Here is a 27,230-nt window from a genome sequence, read left to right as displayed (position 1 = left end):
TCTTATGGTGACAGGCATTCCTGTAGTACTTATCTATAAAAGTTATAAGATTACACCTTACATTCTGCCTGTCACAAAAGATTTACAACAGGATTTGTCCGCGTTCAGTTTGGCCTGCAGCAGCAGGCATTTTCCAGGGGCACCACGAGGAGGAACGGACTCACCCCCATTTACTGCTTAGTCTTCTTCTGCTTATAATTTTGATTTCTTCTATGCTGATTTTTAGTCTTATGCTTAATGTTCTTCTGCTTTCTGTTCTTCTGCTTTTGCTTCTTCTGCTTCTTGTTCTTCTGTCTTTTGTTCTGTATCTTGGTGGTTGTCTTCATGTTCTTTGTCCTCTTGGTCATATTATTTAGGGTCATATTTCTGGTCTTCTTTGGTGTGGTCTTCAGGATCGTCGTCATCAGAGTCGTCGTCATGGAGATCAATAAGGATTACCAAAGACAATTTCAAAAAGCTTGATCTTGGAAATGTAGCAGAAGGTACAAGAAGGCTGAGAAACTAGCGAGAACCAGCTAACAGTACTGGAACCCGTAGTGGCAGCAGAAGGAACAATAGCCAATGGCACTACAGAGGAACAGCTGACGGTGCTGGACCCCGGTTACTATGCAGGAGGTACCTGTGCTAGAAACCACTACCAAGGACCAGCTGACGTTGCTGGACCTCGGATACTGAGATGGAGGCACCTAGGCTAAAGGCTCTGGCGAGAACCAGCAGACAGTGCTGGAACCCGGATGGGTAGCAGAAGGAACAAGCCAAAGGTACTACCGAGGACCAACTGACGGTGCTGGACCACGGTTACTAAGCAGAAGGTACCTGTGCTAAAAAGCACTACCAAGGACCAGCTGACGGTGCTGGACCTCGGATACCGAGATGGAGGCACCTAGTCCAAAGGCTCTGGTGAGAACCAGCAGACAGTGCTGGAACCCGGATGGGTAGCAGAAGGAACAAGAGCCAATGGCACTACCGAGGACTAACTGACGGTGCTGGACTACATTTACTAAGCAGAAGGTACCTGTGCTAAAAAGCACTACCATGGACCAGCTGACGGTGCTGGACCTCGGATACCGAGATGGAGGCACCTAGGCCAAAGGCTTTGGCGAGAACCAGCTATCAGTGCTGGAACCCGGATGGGTAGCAGAAGGAACAAGTGCCAATGGCACTACTGAGGACCAACTGACAGTGCTGGACCACGTTTACTAAGCAGAAGGTACCTGTGCTATAAAGCACTACCAAGGACCAGCTGACGGTGCTGGACTTCGGATACCGAGATGGAGGCACCTAGGCCAAAGGCTCTGGCGAGAACCAGCTGACAGTGCTGGCACCCGGATGGGTAGCAGAAGGAACAAGAGCCAATGGCACTACCGAGGACCAACTGACGGTGCTGGACCACGGTTACTAAGCAGAAGGTACCTGTGCTAAAAAGCACTACCAAGGACCAGCTGACGGTGCTGGACCTTGGATACCGAGATGGAGGCACCTAGGCCAAAGGCTCTGGCGAGAACCTGCTGACAGTGCTGGAACCCAGGTGGGTAGCAGAAGGTACCCATCCAAAGCAAAGTAGCCAGGCCGCAAGCCGGCCGCAGTTACCGAAACCCACAGTCCAACAGGGGGTCCATGTCCCATTGGCACTACGGATCCAGCCTTCAGTGCCAGTTCCCGCAGCCCACATAGGAGTCACCTAAACTGCAGGCACCGTAGAGTCGGCTAACTCGGCCGCAAGACGACAGGATAACGGATTGGTGGCATAGTGACCTTGACACTACCCGGAAACAGCTGGCGTGCTGGAACCAGGCTGGGCAACAGGGAGTACCCATGCCAAAGACACTGCCGAGAACCAGCTGATGGGGCTGGAACCCAGATGGGTAGCAAAAGCTACAAGAGCCAATGGCACTACCGAGGAACAGCTGACGTTGCTGGACCACGGTTACTAGGCAGGAGGTACCTGTGCTAGAAAGCACTACCAAGGACCAGCTGACGGTGCTGTACCTTCGGATACCGAGATGGAGGCACCTAGGCCAAAGGCTCTGGCGAGAACCTGCTGACAGTGCTGGCACCCGGGTGGGTAGCAGAAGGTACCCATCCAAAGCAAAGTAGCCAGGCAGCAAACTGGCCGCAGTTACCGAAACCCACAGTCCTACAGGGGGTCCATTTCCCATTGGCACTACGGATCCAGCCTTCAGTGCCAGTTCCCGCAGCCCACATAGGAGTCACCTAAACTGCAGGCACCGTAGAGTCGGCTAACCCGGCCGCAAGACGACAGGACAACGGATTGGTGGCATAGTGACCTTGACACTACCTGGAAACAGCTGGCGTGCTGGAACCAGGCTGGGCAACAGGGAGTACTAGTGCCAAAGACACTGCCGAGCACCAACTGGCGTTGTTGGAACCCAGGGACAAACATGGTGATGGCCGAGGGCTACTTTGTGGTAGTTTTAGATTGTTTGTAGGCTACAACAGACTGTCAACGTGCTCCAATCAGGCATCTGTCTCCACTCTGTTTCCAGGATTTCACGTGACCACCAACACCGCCAGTTTATGCGTACAGCATCCGTCTGCCCAATCCACACGTGTTCCTGTGTTACTGGGGTTCTGTAATGTCAGCAGATCCCCTGATGTGTGTCTGCCAATGTCTCCTGCTCTGTCCACTTTCCCACCTCTTGCAGTGGGAAGGTGGACAGCGAAGGAGACAGTGGCGGACACACATTGGGGGATCAGCTCACGCAACAGAACACCAGGAACACAGGAACAAGTGTGGAATGCGTGGACGGCAACTGTGAGCAGGAACTGGGGGTGTTGGAGGTCAGGGGAAATACTAGAGACAGAGTGGAGACAGAGGCCAAATCAGAGAATGTTTAAATCTGAAGTAGTTACAATTTGGAGGCAGCAGCACTTTGCCCTCCACACAGCAGGGGATCAGCTGACGTTACCGACACCCACTTTCACATGAACGAGTGTTTTTTTCTGTGTGGACAGCACTTCCGAGCACCAACTGGCGTTGTTGGAGCCCAGGGACAATCATGGTGCAGGCCGAGGCCTACTTGGTGGCAGTTTTAGATTGTTTGTAGGCTACAACAGACTGTCAACGTGCTCCAATTAGGCATTTGTCTCCACTCTGTTTCCAGGATTTCACGTGACCACCAACACCGCCAGTTTATGCGTACAGTAGCCGTCTGCCCAATCCACACGTGTTCCTGTGTTACTGGGGTTCTGTAATGTCAGCAGATCCCCTGATGTGTGTCTGCCACTGTCTCCTGCTCTGTCCACATTCCCACCGCTTGCAGTGGGAAGGTGGACAGCGCAGGAGACAGTGGCGGACACACATTGGGGGATCTGCTCACGTAACAGAACACCAGGAACACCGGAACAAGTGTGGAATGTGCGGACGGCAACTGTGAGCAGGAACTGGCGGTGCTGGAGGTCAGGGGAAATACTAGAGACAGAGTAGAGACAGAGGCCAAATCAGAGAATGTTTAAATCTGAAGTAGTTACAATTTGGAGGCAGCAGCACTTTGCCCTCCACACAGCAGGGGATCAGCTGACGTTACCGAACCCCACTTTCACATGAACGAGTGTTTTTTTCTGTGCGGACAGCACTTCTGAACACCAACTGGCGGTGTCGGAGCCCTGGGAAAATCAGGTAGTAGGCCGAGGTCTACTTGGAGCCAGGTGTAAATCTGAGGTTGTTTGACTGTGGAGGGAGCAGGACACTTTGCCATACACACAGCAGGGGATCAGCTGACGTTACCGAACCCCACTTACACATGAGCGAGTGTTTTGTCTGTGCGGACAGCACTTCTGAGCACCAACTGGCGTTGTTGGAACCCAGGGACAATCATGGTGAAGGCCGAGACCTACTTGGTGGTAGTTTTAGATTGCTTGTAGGCTACAACAGACTGTCAACGTGCTCCAATTAGGCATTTGTCTCCACTCTGTTTCCAGGATTTCACGTGACCACCAACACCGCCAGTTTATGCGTACAGTAGCCGTCTGCCCAATCCACACGTGTTCCTGTGTTACTGGGGTTCTGTAATGTCAGCAGATCCCCTGATGTGTGTCTGCCACTGTCTCCTGCTCTGTCCACATTCCCACCGCTTGCAGTGGGAAGGTGGACAGCGCAGGAGACAGTGGCGGACACACATTGGGGGATCTGCTCACGTAACAGAACACCAGGAACACCGGAACAAGTGTGGAATGTGCGGACGGCAACTGTGAGCAGGAACTGGCGGTGCTGGAGGTCAGGGGAAATACTAGAGTCAGAGTGGAGACAGAGGCCAAATCAGAGAATGTTTAAATCTGAAGTAGTTACAATTTGGAGGCAGCAGCTCTTTGCCCTCCACACAGCAAGGGATCAGCTGACGTTACCGAACCCCACTTTCACATGAACGAGTGTTTTTTTCTGTGTGGACAGCACTTCTGAGCTCCAACTGGCGGTGTCGGAGCCCAGGGAAAATCAGGTAGTACGCCGAGGAGCCAGGTGTAAATCTGAGGTTGTTTGACTGTGGAGGGAGCAGGACACTTTGCCATACACACAGCAGGGGATCAGCTGACGTTACCGAACCCCACTTACACATGAGCGAGTGTTTTGTCTGTGTGGACAGCACTTCTGAGCAACAACGGGCGTTGCTGTAGCCCAGGAAATAAAGTACAGGTCATCGAAACATGAACACAACAGGAGACCTGGATCCTGTTGCCAGCCAATTATTTATTCTGGAAGAGGACTGGCAAATTCAGGTGAGATCCAGGCCCTGTTCATTTTCAGAAAAGTAAGCCGGTCAACATTATCGGCGGATAGTCGCGTGCGACGGTCTGTTACCACACCACCTGCAGCACTAAAGACACGTTCCGATAATACATTGGCAGCAAGGCAAGCCAGCACCTTTAATGCATACTGGCTAAGCTCTGGCCATGTATCCAGCTTAGAGACCCAATACTTGAACGGGGAAGAGCCGTCTGGGAGTACACTAACAGGGCAAGACAAGTAGTCTGTCACCATCTGACGGAAACGTTGCCTCCTGCTGACTGGAGCCGTCTGTGATGGTGTAGCCGTTTGTGGCGGTCCCACAAAACTTTTCCACATTTGGGCCATACTGGCCTTGCCTTGTCCTGCGGCACTGCCTCTGCTACCTCTTTGTGCAGAGCTTCCTCCACTGCCTCTACCCACATGGCTGCTTTGAAAAGCACTACCAGCACACTTGCGGGGGGAATGGAGAACATGATGGCCTGCACAAGTGTTTCTTGGTACTCCCGTATTTTTCGCTCCCGGTTCAACTGTGGTATGAGGCTTTGTAAGTTGTCCCGGTAGCGAGGATCTAGGAGGGTGTACACCCAATAATCAGCCGTGTGGAGAATGTTGGCGATGCGGCGGTCATTTAGCAAGCACTGCAGAATGAAATCAACCATGTGCTGCAGACTGCCAACTGGACCGGAAACGCTGTCCCCAGCTTGAGGCAGCATCTCAGCCTGCTCAGCATCACCCCACCCTCGCTGTACACACTGACTAGTAGAGCTTTGTGTACCTCCCTCCTCTGGAGAAATGTGTTCCTCCTCCTCCATTGACTCCTCGTCATCCTCCTCACTAAGTGTCCCCTGCCTGGGCCTTTGTGTGGAGGCACGTTGCGCGGACTTGCCAGAAGCAGATGGGATTTCTGACTCCTCATCCTCGACCTCTTCAAAAACCTCCTCACTTAGTGCTTGTAAGGTTTTTTGAAGCAGACAGATAAGGGGGACAGTCATGCTGACTAGTGCATCATCTACACTGGCCATCCGCTTGGAGTCATCGAAGGCACGCAAAACTTGGCAGATGTCCCTCATAGTGGCCCACTCAGTGGTGATGAAGTGTGTCTGGCGCACAGTGTGACTTGTTTGCGCCTGATGCAGCTGGTACTCCATTACTGCTGCCTGCTGCTCACACAACCGCTCCAACATATGTAACGTTGAATTCCACCTGGTGGGGAGGTCACATATGATGCGATGTTCTGGCAGGCGGAATCGGCATTGCAGAGATGCAATGCGCGATCTTGCCATGCTGGAACGCCGCAAGTGAGCACACTCTAGGCGAATCTTGTGCAGCAGTGCATCAAGATCCGGATAGTCCCTCAGAGAGCTCTGCACGACCAAATTGAGCACGTGTGCCAGACATGGTATGTGAGTGAGGTTGCCTAGGCCCAGAGCTGCCACTAGATTTCGGCCATTGTCACTCCTACCAAACCTGACTGGAGATTCGCTGGCACAAACCACACATCGCTCTCCTGCTTAATGGCATTCCAGAGCTCTTGTGCTGTGTGGCTCCGATTCCCCAAAGAAATTAATTTAAGGACGGCCTGTTGACATTTGGCCACACCTGTGATCATATCTGGCCTAACAGGCTCATGCAGTGCTGATTCCGAGGAACTAGAGTAGGAGGATGACTCAATATGTACAGACTGCATTCCTGCAATCCTTGGAGTTGGCAGAATACGTACAGAGCCACTCTCCAGATCTGTACCTGGCTCCACAACATTGACCCAATGGGCAGTGAGGGAAAGGTATCATCCCTGTCCATGGCTACTGGTCCACGCATCAGTGGTCAGGTGGACCTTGCTACTGATGGCGTTTAGTAGCGCATTTTTAATTTTTCCCTCCACATGCTTTTGCAGGGCAGGGACGGCTTGCCTGCTGAAATAAAAGAGGCTGGGCACATTGTATTGTGGAACTGCCAATGACATCAAGTTCCGGAAGGTGTCAGTCTCCACCAGCCTGAATGACAGCATCTCAAGGGCCAGTAGTTTGGCAATGCCGGCATTCAGAGCCAGTGCTCGGGGATGGTTTGCCGAGTATGGCCGGTTTTTCTCCCATGCCTGTGCTACCGATTGCTGGTGAGTGGCCTGGGAGTGTGCTGATGACAGAGAACGTGGTTCAGTGGGTAGAATTTCACTGGGTCTCTGGACAACAGTGGCAGTGGTTCTTCCATGGCGTTCCAGTGAGGAAGCCGAACCAGCTGTGTGTGAGCTGGAGGAAGAGGCCCCAACACGAGCTGAAGAGGTGGTAGGTGCTGCTGAAGGTTGGCCTACATCTTCAGTGTGTCTGTGTAACTCCACCTCGCGCTTGGTACGCACATGTTTCCACATATTTGTGGTATTGAGGTTGCTCACATTTTTCCCTCGTTTAACTTTCTGATGACACAGCTTGCATTTGACAAAGCAAATGTCATCTGCAACTGTGTCAAAAAAAGACCACGCACTGCAAATCCTGGGAGCGCCCGTTTTGTGTTTTGGAAGAGGATTGCTCCTCACGGGTGCCAAAGTGGAAGCTACAGGCAACCAAGTCTGCCCACGCCCTCTCCCTCCTCTTTTGGCCATTCGGGGAATCTCTTCCTCAGAGCTGCTCCCACCACCTTCCTGTGGCTGACGCCACGATGGGTCAAGGACCTCATCATCTCCACTCCCCTCTTCAAGCACCGGCTGGTCCTGGGTTGTCTCGCCAGCACCGTACGCACCAGAAATTGGCAACTGAGTCTCATCATCATCAGATGAGCACTGAGGTGTGCTGACAATAGGCACTGGCCCACCTGCCTCTTCAGATTCAGAGGGACAAAGCAGTTGCGCATCACTGCATACTCCCTCTTCTTCACGCTATAGAATGCTGCTTGGCTGGCCACCTCTTTCCAAGCCGACAGATTCTGAGAACAGAAGTAAAGATTGAGATGGCTCCTGTCCAGGGCTCTCAGACTGCCTGGGCAATTTGGCAGGTGGTGAAGAGACAGATGGTTGCTCTTCAGTGCTCTGGCCCTGGGAGGATGCGGAAGTCATTGAAGTGGATGCGTTAGCTGCCATCCATCCGACAACGGCTTCAATTTGTTCGTCACGCAGCAGTGGGGTACGGCGAGGTCCTACAAAGCTGCGCATGAAGGACTGTTGCCTGGTAAAAGTGGGGGATGCCGGGTCACTGGTGGCCGCAGCAGACACTGAATCCCCACGTCCTCTCTCTGCTGAATCTCCCCGTCCTCTCCCTGCTGAAACTCCACGGCCACGACCACGTGCCTTACTCCCTGCCTTCTTCATCTTGGTAGACTGATAAAGATAGGCAGAAAAGTAAAAAAGGGGTGGCTTAGTGTTCTTATTCCTGAACACCTGCTAACCAGTATAAGAAACACTAGTTGGGCTAAGAGTGTGTGTACTACACTTTAATATGATCTAATGTGGCATACACAACTGTAAAGTGAAATTGAGGAGGCTCCAAAAAATAGGGTGCTACTAGTCTGGCTGGCCCTGAAGGGCACAAGCCAGCAAAAAGGCTCCTCTATCTAATCCTATATAGTGTTTGCAACCAACTAATGACAATGGATGTGGATGGAAGCACACTAATATAGGAGCAAAAATCTGGCTAAATTTGCTGCAAAAAAAGGACTATGTATGAGGCAGTGACGCACGCTGAGCAGACTACAACCAGCGGTGGCTGTAGAACACACTGCAACGTGAGCTGCACTCACACACAGAGAGACCTATCAGACAGCCAAAAACAGTGCAGAGAAATGGGCTATAGCACTGAAAGGCTGCTGAAAGGCTCTGCTGTCCACTCCTTTAGTGTTTGCAACCAACGTATATGGATACGTATGGAAGCACACTATAGAAGAGAAAAAAAAAGCAGCAATAAAAGAAAAATGTGTATGAGGCAGAGACACACGCTGGGCGGCCTACAAGCAGACGTGCCTGCAGGACACACTACACAGCGTGGGTCTGCACTCACACAGCCCTTGCAGACAGTTATTAAAACAGTGCTGCTGGGCTACAAAAATGCTACAGTGGTGGATTATGTAGCCTGGGTAGAGCAATAGATATGTTTGATGATCGCTATTTCTAACTGTCCCTCACAGTCTTCAACAGCAGCCTGTCCCTAATTGAATTCACAGCAGAGTGAACCCGAAATGGCGGCTGCTGCGGTTTTTATAGTGCATCATGACATCATTTCAGCAGCCAATCACAGCCATGCCAGTAGTTAACATGCCTACATGCCTAACAGGATGTGCCCACACTTCTGAGGATCCCCATTGGCTGAATCAAATCGAGCGGGCTCCTAGCATTGTGGGAACTTCCGATTCCGGTATTCGATATGTAACGGAACTAAGTATCGGAATTCCGATACAGCGAATATCGGCCGATACCCGATACTTGCGGTATCGGAATGCTCAACACTATTGCTTAGCCCTATTCCTCCCATTCTGTATATGCTTTTTCATTTTTATTGCCTAGATGTAGTACTTTGCATTTTTCCCTGTTAAAAAACATTCTGTTAGTTGCTGCCCACTGCTCCAGTTTATTTATATCTTTTTGAATCTTCTCTCTCGCTTCTCTAGTATTAGCTATCCCTCCTAGCTTTGTGTCATCTGCAAATTTAATCAGTTTACCCTCAATTCCTTCATCTAAATCATTGATAAAGATGTTGAACAATACAGGGCCCAGGACAGAGTCCTGTGGTACCCCACTTGAGACATTCTTCCAACTGGATGTGCAGTGGAGTGTGGAAGACCTTGGAGGCGGTCTTGCAGGGGATCATGGAGGCCGCAATCACCAATGCTGGTGGCCTTGCAAGAGGACTGCTGACAGCTGTGGTGGTGAGTAAGTGACCCCTGCCCAGCCATCCCACTGCTTTGCCCTCGACCTACTCACTTCCCGTGGCTCTGCCATCATCCCCGGAGATGTCCTGGCTGTTGACCCCGCTGTCATCTCCAGAGGCGCATCGACAGCTGACTCCATTGACTTTCCTGGCAGCATCGACACCCATGCTTCCCTAGGCCACGCCCATACCGGCTGACATCTGCAGCCTGAGCATAATGGAGCCGGAAGCATCCATGATTACAGAAGCCCAGTAGATTCATGAGGTGATCCAGATGAAATGGTGGCAGGAGCGCTGCATGCACGAGAAACTACAGCACCCAGGCAAAGAAATTGCAGCAGGCTAGATGACATATGGAGTGGTCTGTTATCTCGACAGATGCTGGGGCTATGGATTTCTGCAGGAGCTGGAAACTGGAGCCAAGGTATACATTAATGCTGGGTCTCTGATGTTCCACAATCCTCTCCGAGAGGGAGACTATGTGGAATTTATAAAGGAGCAAGGATTTTGGGGGCCCTACGCAGTTGCCGTCAAAATGGCCTCTGATCGGGAGACCAGTCCACCACAGTAGGCCCCACATGTGAAACGGCCGGCTGCTACGGCCGCAACTGCCCCGGCCACAGAGGAGAAAGTGGAGTCTCAGAGTGGCGAGGCAGTTGCCAATGTGTCTATAGAGCCGGAGGCTCCAGGAGCTACAGGACCACCACTGGAGGAAGTGCAGTGCTAGAGGAACAGCGGAGACTCCTCCTCCTCAAATGGGGCCTCATAACAGGTGTACGTGGTGGTTCAGGGGCCAAATACGGCCCACTATGCAACTCAGCCGCAATGTACAGACTGAGTGGCCGCTTTAAGACATAATATTGGTGCCGGTTGCACTCCAGAGTAAGGGACTGTTCCATGTCCCTAAGAGGGCAGTAAGCCCTGCATGGCGCCCAAGGACAATGGTGCCTGATGTGGCCACCGGTTAGTGGCCATGCTTGTTTGTTTTCCTCTCCTCCCCATTTGTTTGCACCCGTTGGTGCCTCCCATACTGGATCACGGGACAAGGACCCCATGGGGGTTGATGACAGATGACTCCAGATGTGGCTGCTGGACTGTGTGGCCCTGAACTATATTCCCACCTTGACCCTTGGACTAGCCCACCACCGTTAAGGGACCATGTTTACATATGAACTCATATACAAAGGGACTGAGACTGTGAAGTTACGTGTACAAAGGTTGCCATGGCTGGGGATGGCCATGTTTAAGGAGGGGGAGTGTAAGGAGGTGGCCGGTCCCCTCAATTGCACCCTCTCTTTCTCAGTATGGCCCCCCTGTGCACCTTATATAAATATGTTCTTATGTACTCTTCTACTATTCCATTACTGCTCATTAAAAGTTATTCCCTGTTGGACAACAGTTGCCTTTGTGGACTCTAATTTGCCTGGACTACTGTGGCAAGAGAGAGAGCAAGGTAAACCGTGGGAAAAGCTGTGTCAATCTCATCTATTTATGTACAAGGGACCGGGGGTGCTCACTGACCGTTTGCTCAGTGGATTCTGTCTGCGAACTGTGCCTTTAAATAACCCAGCCACAACTACCCCCCCGTGCCACCTTGTTACAGCTGCAACACTTTATTAGACCTAACGATTTGCAAGTGGAAATCTGGCGATCTGATTTGCCACTGAAACACAGTTTTAGCATAAACTATTTGGAGTGGCTAATTGGCCCTCCAAGCTGACACTATATATTAGTCATGATGATTTTAAAGCAAAAATCTGGTCTTCTGATTTGTCACTGAAACACAGTTTTATCACAAATGATTTGGATTAGCTAATTGGGCCTCATGGCTGCACCACTATATTAGGCCTAACGATTTGTAAGTGGAAATCTGGCCTTCTGATTTGCTACTGAAATACAGTTTTAGCACAAACTATTTAGTGTAGCTAATTGGTCCTCCAGGCTTCATCCCAATATTAGTTCCTACGATTTTTAAGTGGAAATCTGGCCTTCTGATTTGCCATTCACCAATCTCATAGTTGGCACAAGCCTTTCACATTCAGATTCGTGTTTTGATTCTCTAGCATTTTCCTCAAAATCAACAAAATTCTGCCAAAGTTCAGTAAATGATCAAGCTACATTTGTTAGGAGTTTGGCTAGGATAGAAGTGCTGTTTTATTAGCAGGGGGAATGTGTTTGATGAGGGGAGGGGGCAGGAAGAGGTCAGAGTAATGGCAGACTGTTATTCCTTTTTTTTTTAATTAACTTAATGCGTAAAGATTCCGGCAGCCAATCAGGGCGAAGAAACCATCCACAAAGTCCAGACACAAGGGTTTATGTCATTGGCTGCCAAAATCACATGCCTCTCGCAATATAAAAATCGAACATGAGGCTTTGGCACCATTTTGCCAGTGCAACAGCATAGTGGGGCTGTTGCTGCTGCAAAAATTCAGATAGGTAGGGAGTTTATTGTCAGCTAGTTCAGATAGATAGAATCCTGTATAAATCGACCTTCCATCATATCAATCCTTTGTGCTAATTGTTCGGTCCCGCCACCAGTCCACATTTCACTATATAAAAACACTTTGTGCTAATTGTGTAGTCCAGACAACAGTCCACATTTCAGCATCTAAATCCTTTGTTCTAATTGTGTTGTCCTGCTAGCACTCTACATTTCAGTATCTAAATCCAATGTGCTAATTGTGTGGTTCAAACACCAGTCCATATTTCAGCATCTAAATAATTTGTGCTAATTGTCTAGTGCAGACACCAGTCCATATTTCAGCATCCAAATACTTTGTGCTAATTGTATGTACAAGCCAGCTGTCCACATTTCAGCATCTAAATCCTTTGTGCTAATTGTGTGGTCCTGCTAGCACTCTACACTTCAGTATCTAAAACCTATGTGCTACCTGTGTGGTGCAGACACAAGTCCATATTTAAGCATGTAAATTCTTTGTGCTAATTGTCTGCTCCTTCAGCTGTCCACATTGCAGCATCTAAATCCTTTGCGCTAGTTGTATGGTCCAGACACCATTCCATATTTCAGTATCTAAATCCTTTGTGCTAATTGTGTGGTCCAGACACCAGTCCACATTTTAGCATCTAAAATCTTTGTGGTAATTGTGTGGTACTGTAAAGTAAAAGTCTAAATTTTAGAATATAAATCCTTTGTGCTAATTGTGTGGTCCAGCCAATAGTCCACATTTCAGCATCTAAATCCTTTCTGCTAATAGTGTGGTGCAGACACCAGTCCACATTTCAGCATCTGAATCCTATGTGATAATTTTGTGATGCAGACACCAGTCCACAATTCAACATCTAAATCATTTGTGCTAATTTTGTAGTCCAGACAACAGTCAACATTTCGGCATCTAAAACCTTTGTGCTAATTGTGTGTTACTGTAAAGTAAAAGGAGAAAAAGATATACACAATGTTTGGGATCAACCTGAGCAAATTTTTATTTAAAAAATATTACTAATCAGTGTGTATTGTGAATATTTCTAAGTGCTGTTTTATGCTTCAGGGTCCTGGGTTTGACCATCATTGGTCAGTGCTTTTGTCTCTTTGCCCATTTGGCTTTTTAACTGTTTTTATATTAGCCTTTTCTATGCCTATTTGTGAATTAATATTAATACAAATTTGCTCAGGTTGATCCCAAAAATTGTGTATATCTTTTTCTCCTTTTACTTTACATATTGTGGCTTATACACATGGCACATGGTAGATCCCTGTTGCTGGTATTGAAGTGGTGCCCGCTTATCTTTACAATTTTTTAATTGTGTGTTAATGCTAGCACTCAGAATAGGAAAAAAAACAGGCACACCAATATGTGTAATCAATGGGTAATATATATATATATATATATATATATGTGTATATATATATATATATACAAATGACGGTGCAGCGACAGCAGCTAATATACATGAATAGACAAGGGGAGAAAAAGCAATGCTGCAAAATTGCGCACACTGACCCAAAAATTGAAGTAGATATAAATAGACTTTATTAATACACCAAAAAAGCCAAAACATTAAAACATAAGAAAAATAGCATGGCCATAACATCCATGATTATCTGCAGACCTGACATGATTAAAGACATGATTATTGTAATAATGAAAATACACAACAGCATGTACAGTGAAGAACCCCCACCTATCACAATATGGCTCATGAGGACACAATAGAACCTACATGAAAAGTCCCAAATATAGAAACCACAACTGGGGCTAAAATAAACCCCAATTGGAGAATGGAAAACACAGAGCCTATGCTATGCATATGGCCCAGCACATACAGTCATATGATAAAGTTTGGGCACCCCTATTAATGTTAACCTTTTTTCTTTATAACAATTTTGGTTTTTGCAACAGCTATTTCAGTTTCATATATCTAATAACTGATGGATTCAGTGATATTTCTGGATTCAAATGAGCTTTATTGTACTAACAGAAAATGTGCAATCTGCATTTAAACAAAATTTGACCGGTGCAAAAGTATGGGCACCCTTATCATTTTCTTGATTTGAACACTCCTAACTACTTTTTACTGACTTCCTTAAGCACTAAATTGGTTTTGTAAACTCATTGAGCTTTGAACTTCATAGCCAGGTGTACCAAATCATGAGAAAATGTATTTAAGGTGGCCACTTGCAAGTCGTTCTCCTATTTGATTCTCCTATGAAGAGTGGCATCATGGGCTCCTCAAAACAACTCTCAAATGATCTGAAAACAAAGATTATTCAACATAGCTTTTCAGGGGAAGGATACAAAAAGTTGTCTCAGAGATTTAACCTGTCAGTTTCCACTGTGAGGAACATAGTAAGGAAATGGAAGAACACAGGTACAGTTCTTGTTAAGCCCAGAAGTGGCAGGCCAAGAAAAATATCAGAAAGGCAGGGAAGAAGAATGGTGAGAACAGTCAAGGACAATCCACAGACCACCTCCAAAGACCTGCTGCATCATCTTGCTGCAGATGGTGTCACTGTGCATCGGTCAACAATACAGCGCACTTTGCACAAGGAGAAGCTGTATGGGAGAGTGATGCGAAAGAAGCCGTTTCTGCAAGCACGCCACAAACAGAGCCGCCGGAGGTATGCAAAAGCACATTTGGACAAGCCAGTTACATTTTGGAAGAAGGTCCTGTGGACTGATGAAACAAAGATTGAGTTGCTTGGTCATACAAAAAGGCGTTATGCATGGAGGCTAAAAAACACAGCATTCCAAGAAAAACACTTGCTACCCACAGTAAAATTTGGTGGAGGTTCCATCATGCTTTGGGGCTGTGTGGCCAATGCCGGCACCGAGAATCTTGTTAAAGTTGAGGGTCGCATGGATTCAACTCAGTATCAGCAGATTCTTGGCATTAATGTGCAAGAATCAGTGACGAAGTTGAAGTTACGCAGGGGATGCATATTTCAGCAAGACAATGGTCCAAAACACCGCTCCAAATCTACTCAGGCATTCATGCAGAGGAACAATTACAATGTTCTGGAATGGCCATCCCAGTCCCCAGACCTGAATATCATTGAACATCTGTGGGATGATTTGAAGCGGGCTGTCCATGCTCGGCGACCATCAAACTTAACTGAACTGGAATTGTTTTGTAAACAGGAATGGTCACAAATACCTACATCCAGGGTCCAGGAACTCATTAATAGCTACAGGAAGCGACTAGAGGCTGTTATTTTTGCAAAAGGAGGATCTACGAAATATTAATGTCACTTTTATGTTGAGGTGCCCATACTTTTGCACTGGTCAAATTTTGTTTAAATGCAGATTGCACATTTTCTGTTAGTACAATAAATCTCATTTGAATCCAGAAATATAACGGAGTCCATCAGTTATTAGATATATGAAACTGAAATAGCTGTTGCAAAAACCAAAATTGTTATAAAGAAAAAAGGTTAACATTAATAGGGGTGCCCAAACTTTAACATATGACTGTAAGAGAACCAAGGTGGGCAATAGTAATCAAATATTACCAGAGTAAGATCATATGCCGCAGATTAAGGTGCAGAATCGTGTGCCCAAGTCCACAAGCATGGCCCTACACGTATCGCCATAGCAGGTACAGCTTCGTCAGGGGAAGCATTGTTACAGCAATCAACAAAGCCTAAATACCTTACATAATCATCCTCAATAGTTCAGGAGAAATACCACGTCCAGTGACTCACCTTGGGCCAGTCTATAGCTTACCTCTTCATAAAAACTGATTAGATTTGATTGACAGGAGTGATTCCTCATAAACCCATGCTGATATGGAGTTAAACAGTTATTCTCATTAAGATAATCCAGAATAACCTCCCGCAGAAACCCTTCAAATATTTCACCAACAATAACGGTTAGACTTACAGGCCTATAATTAACAGATTCACTTTTAGAGCCCTTTTTGAATATTGGTAGCACATTTGCTATGCGCCAGTCCTGTGGAACAGACCCCATTGCTAGAGTCCCTAAGTATAAGAAATAATGGCTTGTCTATTACATTACTTAGTTTTCTTAGTACTCGTGGGTGTATGCCATCTGGACCCAGAGATTTGTCTATTTTAATCTTATTTAGCCGGTTTCGCACCTCTTCTTGGGTTAGATTGGTGAACCTTAATATAGGGATTTCTTTGTTTCTCGGCATTTCACCTAGTATTTCATTTTCCACCGAGAATACCATGAAGAAGATGGTGTTTAATATATTAGCTCTTTCCTCGTCATCCACAACCATTCTTTTCTACACTTTTTCTTATGATTCTTTTACTATTGATATAGTTGAAGAACAATTTGGGATTAGTTTTACTCTCCTTAGCAATGTGCTTCTCTTTTTCCTTTTTCGCAGCTTTAATTAGTATTTTAGAAAAGTATTTTTTTTCCCTATAGTTTTTTAGAGCTTCAACTGTGCCATCCTGCTTAAGCAGTTTAAATGCCTTCTTTTTACTGTTAATTGCCCCGCTTACTACTTTGTTTAGCCACATTGGGTTTTCCTATTTCTTGTCCTTTTATTCCCACAAGGTATAAACCGCTTAAAGTGCCTATTTAGGATGCTCTTAAACATTTCCCATTTATTATCTGTATTCTTATTTCTGAGGACATTTTCCCAGTCAACCAGATTAAGGGCATCTCTAAGCTGGTCATACTTTGCCTTCCTAAAGTTCAGTGTTTTTGTGACTTCCTCACAAGTCCCCCTAGCGAAAGACAAGCGAAATTGTATAATATTGTGGTTGCTATTTCCTAGATGCCCGATGACCTGCAGTTTTGTTATTCTGTCAGGTCTATTAGATATTATTAGGTCTAACAATGCTGCTCCTTTGGTTGGATTCTGCACCAATTGAATGCTGCTCCTCTGGTTGGATTCTGCACCAATTGTGAAAGATAATTTTTCTTGGTTATTAGCAGAAGCCTGTTGCCTTTATGGGTTTCGCATGTCTCTGTTTCCCAGTTATTATCCGGGAAGTTAAAGTCTCCCATAGCAAGGACCTCATTATGGGTAGCAGCTTCCTATATCTGCTTTAGGAGTAGACTTTCCATGATTTCTGTTACACTTGGGGGTTTGTAACAGACCCCAATGATAATTGTTTACTATTTTTCCCTCCATGTATTTTGACCCTTATGGACCCGACATCCTCAGTCCCTTCACTAATATCTTCCCTTAAAGTGGACTTTAGACAAGACTTTACATAAAGACAAACTGTAATCTTATAAGTTAACTGCCCAGTCATAGATTTCATCTAACCATGTCTCGGTTATTCCCACTATGTCATAGTTACCTGTAGATAATTCTGCTTCTAGTTCTTCCATTTTGTTTGTCATACTTTTGGCGTTTGCGAGCATGCAGTTTAGAGGATTTTGTTTTGTTCCAATCTCCTCCCTGGAAATTTTCTTACCTCCCTTCCGAGTATGGGTCTTGGGTCTTCTTTACCGCACCTCACATCCTTCATCAGTATATTATGGCTGGGCGAAGTTTGGTCCAAGCATAAACCAAACCCTTGCCAACAGACGTTAACCCCGTTGGATGAAGGTGATCCATTGGTGATGAGACTCAGATACTTGAGGCGCCCACGAACTGTACTGTGCTTTCAAGGCAGAAAGAGGAGGGTGACTCTCAGGTCATGGAGTGGGAGAACAGAGGATGACAATGAGGCAGTAGATCACAGTTCGTGTAAACTTAGAGGCAGGCAGCTGAGTAGATCAGCAGAGGAGGAGGAGGTGCAAAAAGAGGAGGTTACATATACACAGAGTTATGCAACCACGATAACCAATGCATCTTGAGCCCCAACTCTGGCAGTGGATAGCAGCATTCATGGTTCAGCAGTTGCCTTTCTTGGGTCTTTTTTCAGACCAGAAAAAATCTGAAAAATCACATTAGCTGTCAACTTTTTTTAAAAAAAGACCAAGTAGAGTAAAAAAGGAAATAATTTCAGTACTACATGCATGAACTGGCACATGCGCGATCAGCATGCCTTAATCTGGGAATGTCACTGTGCTGAAATGCAGACTAATGGGCATCGCCAACCATCGTCCACCTGATCAACTGCATGTTCTCATTCTTCCTCCTCCTGCACTGTGCAAGTGTTGTCACACAGGTCTTCGGCCGAAGAACATCCACTTGTTTACCCCCTACAGTTGGGGTGACTGAGAGCCTGTCAACTGATACGGAAATTGACATGCCTGCTGTTTTTGACTGATCTTACCTACCAACATACCAAGCACACCTCAATGCACCATAACATCTTCGCCTTCACCTTTCAACACAGTCCAGTAGCTTGTAGTGTTCACCCTACTCCATCCTGTATCAACACAGCAGCAAACCCTCGTTTGTGTAGTTGTGCTCACGTAAAAGATTCTTTCCTCCTACATATGGCAAAACTAAGAGTTTGAACATCATCTTCAATCTACTAATAATAATAACTTTTATTTATATATCGCAAGCACATTCCGCATAGCTTTACAAGTCAGCAGTTTATATAAAACAGTCAAAAGCTACTAAGTTTAAGATAAACAATTAAAGCAAAAATAATTATGAACCTGCTCTTCAGAGCTTACAATCTACAATGAGGTGGGGGTGACACCAATTACAGGTGCTTATTTACAATGATGGTACAACCATCTTGAGGAAATGGGGGTAGATAAAGGCTGCATGAGCTTTTTGGTTGAGTTTGATGATTAATTATATTCAAAGAAGTAGAGAATAAGCTATATATATAAAAAGAACTGTGATTAGGGAACGTGATAGGTCACCCTAAACACGTGTTTTTAGGTAGCATCTAAAAATGTCTAAGTTGTGATTATACTCCTAATTTCATGGGGGACAAAGGGTAAGAGGTGAGTCATCTAGGTAGGAGATTGAACTGAGCCAACAAAGTCCAGATCAGGGGTGTTACCGTCTTTGTGTTCTAGGGCCTCCACCTGTGCCCTCAACACTTTCCTTAATTAAGCACACGTTCCAACACTGCAGAGAATATCCCTCCCCCACCTCCATATTGCGCAGCCAGGGCTCACCGTAATCAGGCAGTGTTTACATTAATATGCCTTAGAGATAGCAGTCATACAGATCAACAGTTGAGGACAGCTATTCATGTCGAGTTTGAACAATGGCTGTCTACACTCAACCTGGAGCCAGGGAAGGCCATGTGTGATAACGGTGTAAATCTGGTGGTGGCCATACGCCAGGCCAACCTTACAAACATGCCTTGCATGGCTCGCATCCTCAACCTGATGGTGCAGCAATTCCTCTGCCACTGTCCCAGCCTGGATGCACTGCTGCAGAAATGACTGTATTTACTGACTTCCATTATTCCACTTCAGTTGGAATAGAGATCTTTAGGACTACCAGTTAACCGGTTGATATGCGATATGACCACACCGTGGAATTAAACTCTGCACATGTTGCAGAGACTCTGGCACCAGCGCCAAGACCTGGTGCAGCATGACATTTTTCGTAGCCAGGCAAAACGCAGTATGGACGTGGTGCAATTCACACATGCATACTGGATACAAATGAAGGACCTATGCCCCTTTCTGCATGTTTTCTTAAGGGCTGCTAAGATAGTTAGCGGTGATGATGCCATCATCAGCATCCCTATTGCTGTCATCTACATGTTGGAGCACACTTTAAATAGAACTGGTGAGGAGGTGGTGGTTGTGGTCCTGGGGGAAGTGGAGGAAGCAGAGGATGATACCTTTAGGATTAACAATATCTATAAATTCAGGACTGTCATCTCACAAACGTTTGCCATGGGAATAACAAATTTAGAAGGACCATGGAAAGGACGAGAAGGAAGTGGTGATGGACGCGCAACAGTTAGGCGATGAAGACGATAATGATTCCCTCTCTGTTGTTCGTGGCTGTCAGGAGGGGATGGAGGAAGAAAGCTTGAGTATTATTCCACCATCAACACACTGAGGAGTTGGGCGTCATGAAAGAGACTGACCCATGAGCGCCTTCTTGCAGCACTATCTGCAACATAATTGTTACCCGCATAGTTATGATTGCAAATAGTGCTGACTACTGGGTTGCCAGTGTGTTCTATCCACAAGACAAAAATAAACTTTGCCAGTTGCCTCCCCCCTGTAAAGGGATATGCCCATGCTACAGTCTCAAAACATACCGAAATACAATATTGACAGTGATTTTCACCAGCACAGCAGTGAGGCACATAGTTTGCATCACAGTGATAACCTTCCAACAACAGAAACGTTCAGTTGTCAACGCAAAATCATTAGCAGCCTTGCAGAGTTTGCATATTACACTCGTGTTTGTGAGGGTTTACTCCCAGTAACTATTTTTCTACCAACACTACAAAGACATACAGATAGTAAATTTAGATTCTGAGTCCCAATGGTGACAGTGCCAGTAATGTTTGTTGATGTCTGTAAAGCGATTGTCGAATTATTGGTGCAATGTAAGTGATAAAAAAAACAAAAAAAATTGAAAGTGATGCTCAGCCACACTCAGGTGGCACACATATGAGTTTCGTAGATTACTATTGTCAAAAAAATGTAAGATTAGTAACACTGGTAGTAGACTCAAAGACAGTGGAGGACTGCTGGTATCGGAGGCCTACTGCTACAGGCAACACACATGAAGGAGACCCAGCGTGAGCTCTACACATTTACAAAAATGTATTTATACACACCAACAAAGTGACATCAATTTCACCACAGTAGAAACAGTCTAATAGGGACCGACAAGTCTTCCACTACACCCAACCAAGCAGATCGACACCCAACTAGGAGTGTTCACATTTTTAAAAAATTAGTGGCAGACACCAACAAAGTGGCATCAATTTTAACACAGTAGAAATATTATAATAGGGACCCACAGGTCTACCACTACACCATCCCAGCAGATTGACACCCAAGCAGGACTGTTCACATTTCCACAAATTAGTGTTAACATCTCCAGCAGCAGCAGTAGCAACAGCAGGCACATAAGCCTCACTAAAGATATCAGAGACTGCAAAAACATGAGAACAATACAGCACACTAAAAACTACAGCATCCAGTAACAGAAGTTGTCGGTGGTGTTTGGATAGGACAGCATGTTAGTGGTTCACTAGTGCTATCAGAAACATTAACACTTACTCCACATTAACCTTGAACAACAAGCCTAATCCACCTTCCACCACTACCTCGCTTTTTCCAAGTCATGTTGCTCAGATAGTGTGCTAGGAGCACACTATTAGCAACTAAAAATTATTTTTTTTTTACTCTGCACAACCTCTGCACACACCTGAATTTCAGTGGCACAAAATTAGAAGGTGAAATATGGTGTGTTGAGTAATCACAGAAGTAAGAATTGTTTCAGTATGGATTAGGCCTGTAAAACAAAGAATATCTGCTCCAAAAAATTTCAAAGTGAGATGTCCCCTACTGTAGGACATAAGCAACATTTTTTTTGGTGTGGATGTGCACACGTTGAGTATTTGGTGAGTATTTGGTGAGGTTTTTACCACAGTATTTATAAGCCAAAACCAGAAATGGAACAGTCAGAGGAAAAGTATAATAGAAACACAACACCACCTCTGTATTTCTCACCCACTCCTGGTTTTGGCTTACAAATACTGAGGTAAAAAACTCACCAAATTTGCAAAGTGTGCACATGGCCAACGGAGACTAGATGCTACAAACAATTTCAAAGTGAGATGTCCCCTACTGTATTACTTTAGTAACAGAAAAATTTTTAGGGGGCCTGTCGACGATGCCTGTATAACATTGACTACATGCGCCAAATAATTTCAAAGTGAGATGTCCCCTACTGTATGACATTAGTAACAGAAGAATTTTTTTGGCCTGTCGATGAGGCCTGTATTACATTGATTAGATGCTACAAACAATTTCTGAGTGACAAGTCCCCTACTGTATGATGTTAGTAACAGAATAATTTTTTGGCCTGTTGATGAGGCCTGTATAACATTGACTACATGCTCCAAACAATTTCAAAGTGAGATGTCCCCTACTGTATGACATTAGTAACAGAAGAAATTTGTTTGGACTGTCGATAAGGCCTGTATAACATTGATATACCCCATGTAAAGAAAAAAATTGCATATAAAAGAAATAGAGTATATTAACCACTTTACCCCCAAGGGTGGTTTGCACGTTAATGACCGGGCCAATTTTTACATTTCTGACCACTGTCCCTTTATGAGGTAATAACTCTGGAATGCTTCCATGGATCCTGATGATTGTGACACTGTTTTCTCATGATAAATTGTACTTCAGGTTAATGGGAAAATTTAATTCATATAACTTGTGTTTATTTGTGAAGAAAACGGAAATATGGCGAAAATTTCGCAATTTTCCAAATTTGAATTTTTATGCCCTTAAATCACAGAGATATGGCACACAAAAAAATTAATAAGTAACATTTTCCACATGTTTACTTTGCATCAGCACAATTTTGGATTCAAAATGTTTTTTGTTAGGAAGTTATAAGGGTTAAAAGTTGACCAGCGATTTCTCATTTTTCCAACACCATTTTTTTTAGGGACCCCATCACATTTGAAGTCACTTTGAGGGGTCTATATGATAGAAAATACCCAAAAGTGATACCATTCTAAAAACTTCACTCCTGACGCTACTCAAAACTACATTCAAGAAGTTCATTAACCCCTCAGGTACTTCACAGGAATGTTTTGAATGTTTAAAAAGAAATGAACATTTAACTTTTTTCACAAAAAAATTACTTCAGGTCCAATTGTTTTTATTTTACCAAGGGTGTAACATGAAAAATTGGACTGCAAATGTTATTGTGCAATTTGTCGTAAGTACGCTGATACCCCATATGTGGGGGTAAACCACTGTTTGGGCTCATGGCAGAGCTCAGAAGGGAAGGAGCACTGTTTGACGCAAATTTGGCTGGAATTAAGATCGGCACCATGTCGCATTTGGAGAGCCCCTGATTTGCCTGAACAGTGGAAACCCTCACAAATGACCCCATTTTGGAAACTAGACCCCCCAATGAACTTATCTAGATGTGTGGTGAGCACTTTGAACCCCCATGTGCTTCACAGAAGTTTATAACGCCCGGGCGTGAAAATAAAAAAAAATCAAATTTTTTTCACAAACATGATCTTTTAGTTCCCAACTTTTTATTTTCCCAAGGGTAACATGAGAAATTGGATACCAAAAGTTGTTGCCCAGTTTGTCCTGAGTATGCTGATGCCAGATATGTGGGAGAAAACTACTGTATGGGCTCACGTCAGGGCTCGGAAGGGAAGTAATGGTGTTTTGGAATGCAGACTCGAAGTCACACAGGTATTCAAACAGAGATTGGGTACCCACCCTGGCTAGCTGAGTGCCCAAGCAGTGTGCATGGCAATACTCACTCTATTTTAACGTCTCCCTATTTTGTCAGTCTACCATAGGATTGTGCAAAAACCACAGGCGAGAGTAAGCCCTCTAACACATAATAGAAATGCAGAAATAACCACCTTATTTTTGCCAAGATGGATCTCGACTGGCAAAATAAATTGTGTTCTGCCCACAGAACAAATAAGTAAACCTGGTTTGCTAACCTCCCCACAACCTGGGCCCATTAGTTATCTGGCAGCTGGGTATGGTGTGAAACAGAAGGACTAGCACCCAAAAAATGACCCTTTCTACTACAGAAGAAACACACTCCCCTATTATGGTGGACTACATATTGATCAACAGAATGAATAGTCCCAAAACATTTTGGAACCTCCATCATATTTGACTGTTAATACAGTGTTCTTTTCTTTGTAGGTCTCATTCCATTTTCAGTAAATAGAAAAATGATGTGCTTTACCTAAAAGCTCTATCTTGGGCTCATCTGTCCACAAGATCCAGTCCCAGAAGAATTTTGGCTTATTCACTTACATATTTGCAAATTGAAGTGTTGCTTTATATGTCTCTGTTTCAGCAGTGGTGTCCGCCTGGCTCTCCTGCCATAGCATTTAATTTCATTAAAATATCAATGAATAGTTCACCCTGACACTCATACATCCTGAGCCTGCAGGACAGCTTGAAATTCTTTGGAACTTGATTGGGGCTGCTTATTCACCAACAGGATTGTCCTGCGATGCAAACTTGCATCAATTTTTCTCTGATGAACATGTCAGGGAGATTAGCTGCAATGCCATGGGACAAAGGAACATCAAGATTTCTGGAGATGGCCTTGTAATCTTGAGATTGTTGATATTTTCAACAGTTTTGGTTCTCAAGTCTGCAGTTTTCGTCTCCTCTTTCTTTACTCCATGCTTAGTGTTACAAATGACAAAAAGACTGACTGTCACTACCCAGCAGATCTGAAGCTATGAATTATTTTTTTTACTAAATAGAAGAGATGATCAAATTGATTTGTGAAGAATCATCTTTGAGTCAAATTTCCCCAGGTCTCCACAAACAGATTGAGTTTTGATCTGCGCAGATTGGTTAAAAAAATGAAATTCCCGGCACCATTTTACATATTGAAATAGAATCATAGAGTGAACTAATGATGTAAAGTGTGGCTAGGCAGGCTTATGCATAATATTCTGAAGCTAAAAATTATATAAGCTAGCAAAGCCAATCAGGAGGAACTATCACAGCCAGTATAAAGTTTGTGGGCTGGCCAAGGAGCTCAATTTTTTTTTTACTTTTAGGCTATGTACCCACGTATGCAGAAAAAACAGACTCCTTCCCAGGAAAAACGTGCGTTTTTTTGTTAGTTTTTTTGCGTGATTTTTGCGTGGTTTTTGCGCTTTTTTATGCGCTTTTAAAGGAGCATCCTCCTGCTCATAGAATATAGTTAGAAATGCAGATTTTTCTGCGAAATTAATGAGCATGCTGCGTTTTTTTTCGCGGAAAAAAACGCATCAATGTGCACAAAAAGTGCGGAATTCATTAAAATGAATGGGATGCTTCTTGTAAGCATTTTTTAAGCATTTTTGCTGGTAAAAACGCTTAAAAACCACAAAAAAAAAACGCTTACATGGGTACACAACCTTACAGTGCAAGGTTAGGAGGGCAGAACACACAGCTCATTCACATCAGGACAAGAAAGCCCAAAATTTGACTGTGTTGTACTATAGTAATAGTGAAGCACATTTAAAATGGAAGTGGTAGTGAGTCTGTGAATACTAATCTTAAGATTGATGTTAAAGGAGTTGGAAATAATGGTTTGGCCAACAGCTATCTAATGTATATGTGGGAGGAGGATTTTATGTTTGTCATTGTGTTGCTTTGTTCTGCTTGATATTTTTTTAGTTAGATCTGATGTTGAACATTGATGATGTATGAGCATCTATAAGAAATGCAATGAGTACCTCTGCAAATATATCAATAATAGTAATAAATTAACCGCTTTACCCACAAGAGTGGTTTGCATGTTAATGATTAGGCCAATTTGAACAATTCTGACCACTGTCCCTTTATGAGGTAATAACTATGGAACGCTTCCATGGATCCCTGTGATTCTGGTGGTTTTCTTGTAACATATTGTACTTTATGATAGTGGTAAAATTTATTTGATATGACTTACGTTTATTTGTGAAAAAAGCAGAAATTTGGTGAAAAATGTGAAAATTTCGCAATTGTCCAAGTTTGAATTTTCATGCCCTTAAATCACAGAGATATGTCACACAAAATACTTATTAAGTAACATTTCCCACATGTCTACTTTACATCAGCACAATTTTGGAACCAAATTTTTTTTCTTAGGAAGGTATAAGGGTTAAAAGTTGACCAGCGATTTCTCATTTCTCATTTTTCCAACAAAAATTACAAAACCATTGTTTTTAGGGACCAACTCACATTTGAAGTCACTTTGAGGGGTCTATATAAAAGAAAATACCCAAAAGTGACACCATTCTAAAAACTGCACACCTGAAGGTGCTCAAAACCACATTCAAGAAGTTTATTAACTCTTCAGGTGCTTCACAGGAATTTTTGGAATGTTCAAAAAAAATGAACATTTAACCTTTTATCACAAAAAATTTACATCAGATCCAATTTGATTTATTTCACCAAGCGTAATAGGAGATGTGCATAAACAATGGAAACCCCCCACAAGTGACACTATTTTGGAAAGTAAATCCCCTAGGGAACTTGTCTAGATTTCAGGTGAGCACTTTGAACTCCATAAGTTTATAATGCCGTAAAATAAAAAAATCATATTTGTTGTGCAATTTGTCCTGAGTATGCTGATTCCCCATATGTGGGAGTGAACCACTGTTTGGGCGCATGGCAGAGCTCAGAAGGGAAGGAGCGCCGTTTGACTATTCAATGCAAAATAGGCTGGAATTGAGATCTGATGCCATGTTGCGTTTGGAGAGCCCCTTATGTGCCTAAACAGTGGAAACCCCCCAATTCTAACTCCATTTCTAATGCCAACACACCCCTAATCCTAATTCCAACTCTATCCATAACCCTAACCACAAGCCTAACCCTAACACACCCCTAACCCTAATCCCAACTCTAACCCTAATCCCAACTCTAACCATAATCCTAACTTAAGCCTCAACCCTAATCCAAACTTTAGCCCCAACCCTAACCCTAACTTTAGCCCCAACCCTAACCATAACTTTAGCCCTAACCCTAACTTTAGCCCCAACCATAACCTTAGCTCCAACCCTAACTTCTACTTTAGCCCTAACTAACCCTATTGGGAAAATGGAAATAAATAATTTTTTTAATTTTATTTTTCCCTAACGAAGGGGGTGATAAAGGAAGGTTTGATTTACTATTTATAGCGGTTTTTTATGTTTGGCAACTGTCACACACTAAAGGTGCTTTTTATTGCAAAAAATAGTTTTTGCATCACCACATTTTGAGAGCTATAGTTTTTCCATATTTTGGTCCACAGAGTCATGTGAAATCTTGTTTTTTGCGGGACAAGATGACGTTTTTATTGGTACCATTTTCGGGCACATGACTTTTTTATCGCTTTTTATTCCGATTTTTGGGAGGCAGAATGAACAAAAAACAGCAATTCATGAATTTCTTTTGGCCGGGGCATTTATAATGCTCCACTTTTGGTAAAATTGATAAAGCAGTTTTATTCTTTGGGTCAGTACGATGACAGCGATACCTCATTTATATCATTTTTTATATTTTGGCGCTTTTATACATTAAAAACTACTTTATTCTGAGAGCTATAACTTTTTTATTTTTCCAGTGATATGGAGCTATATGGTGGCTTGTTTTTTGCGGGATAAT

Source organism: Dendrobates tinctorius, unplaced genomic scaffold (genome assembly GCF_039654945.1).
Source record: "Dendrobates tinctorius isolate UK_male_01 unplaced genomic scaffold, ASM3965494v1 ptg000046l, whole genome shotgun sequence".
Taxonomy (NCBI): domain Eukaryota; kingdom Metazoa; phylum Chordata; class Amphibia; order Anura; family Dendrobatidae; genus Dendrobates; species Dendrobates tinctorius.
This window is presented reverse-complemented; position numbering follows the sequence as displayed.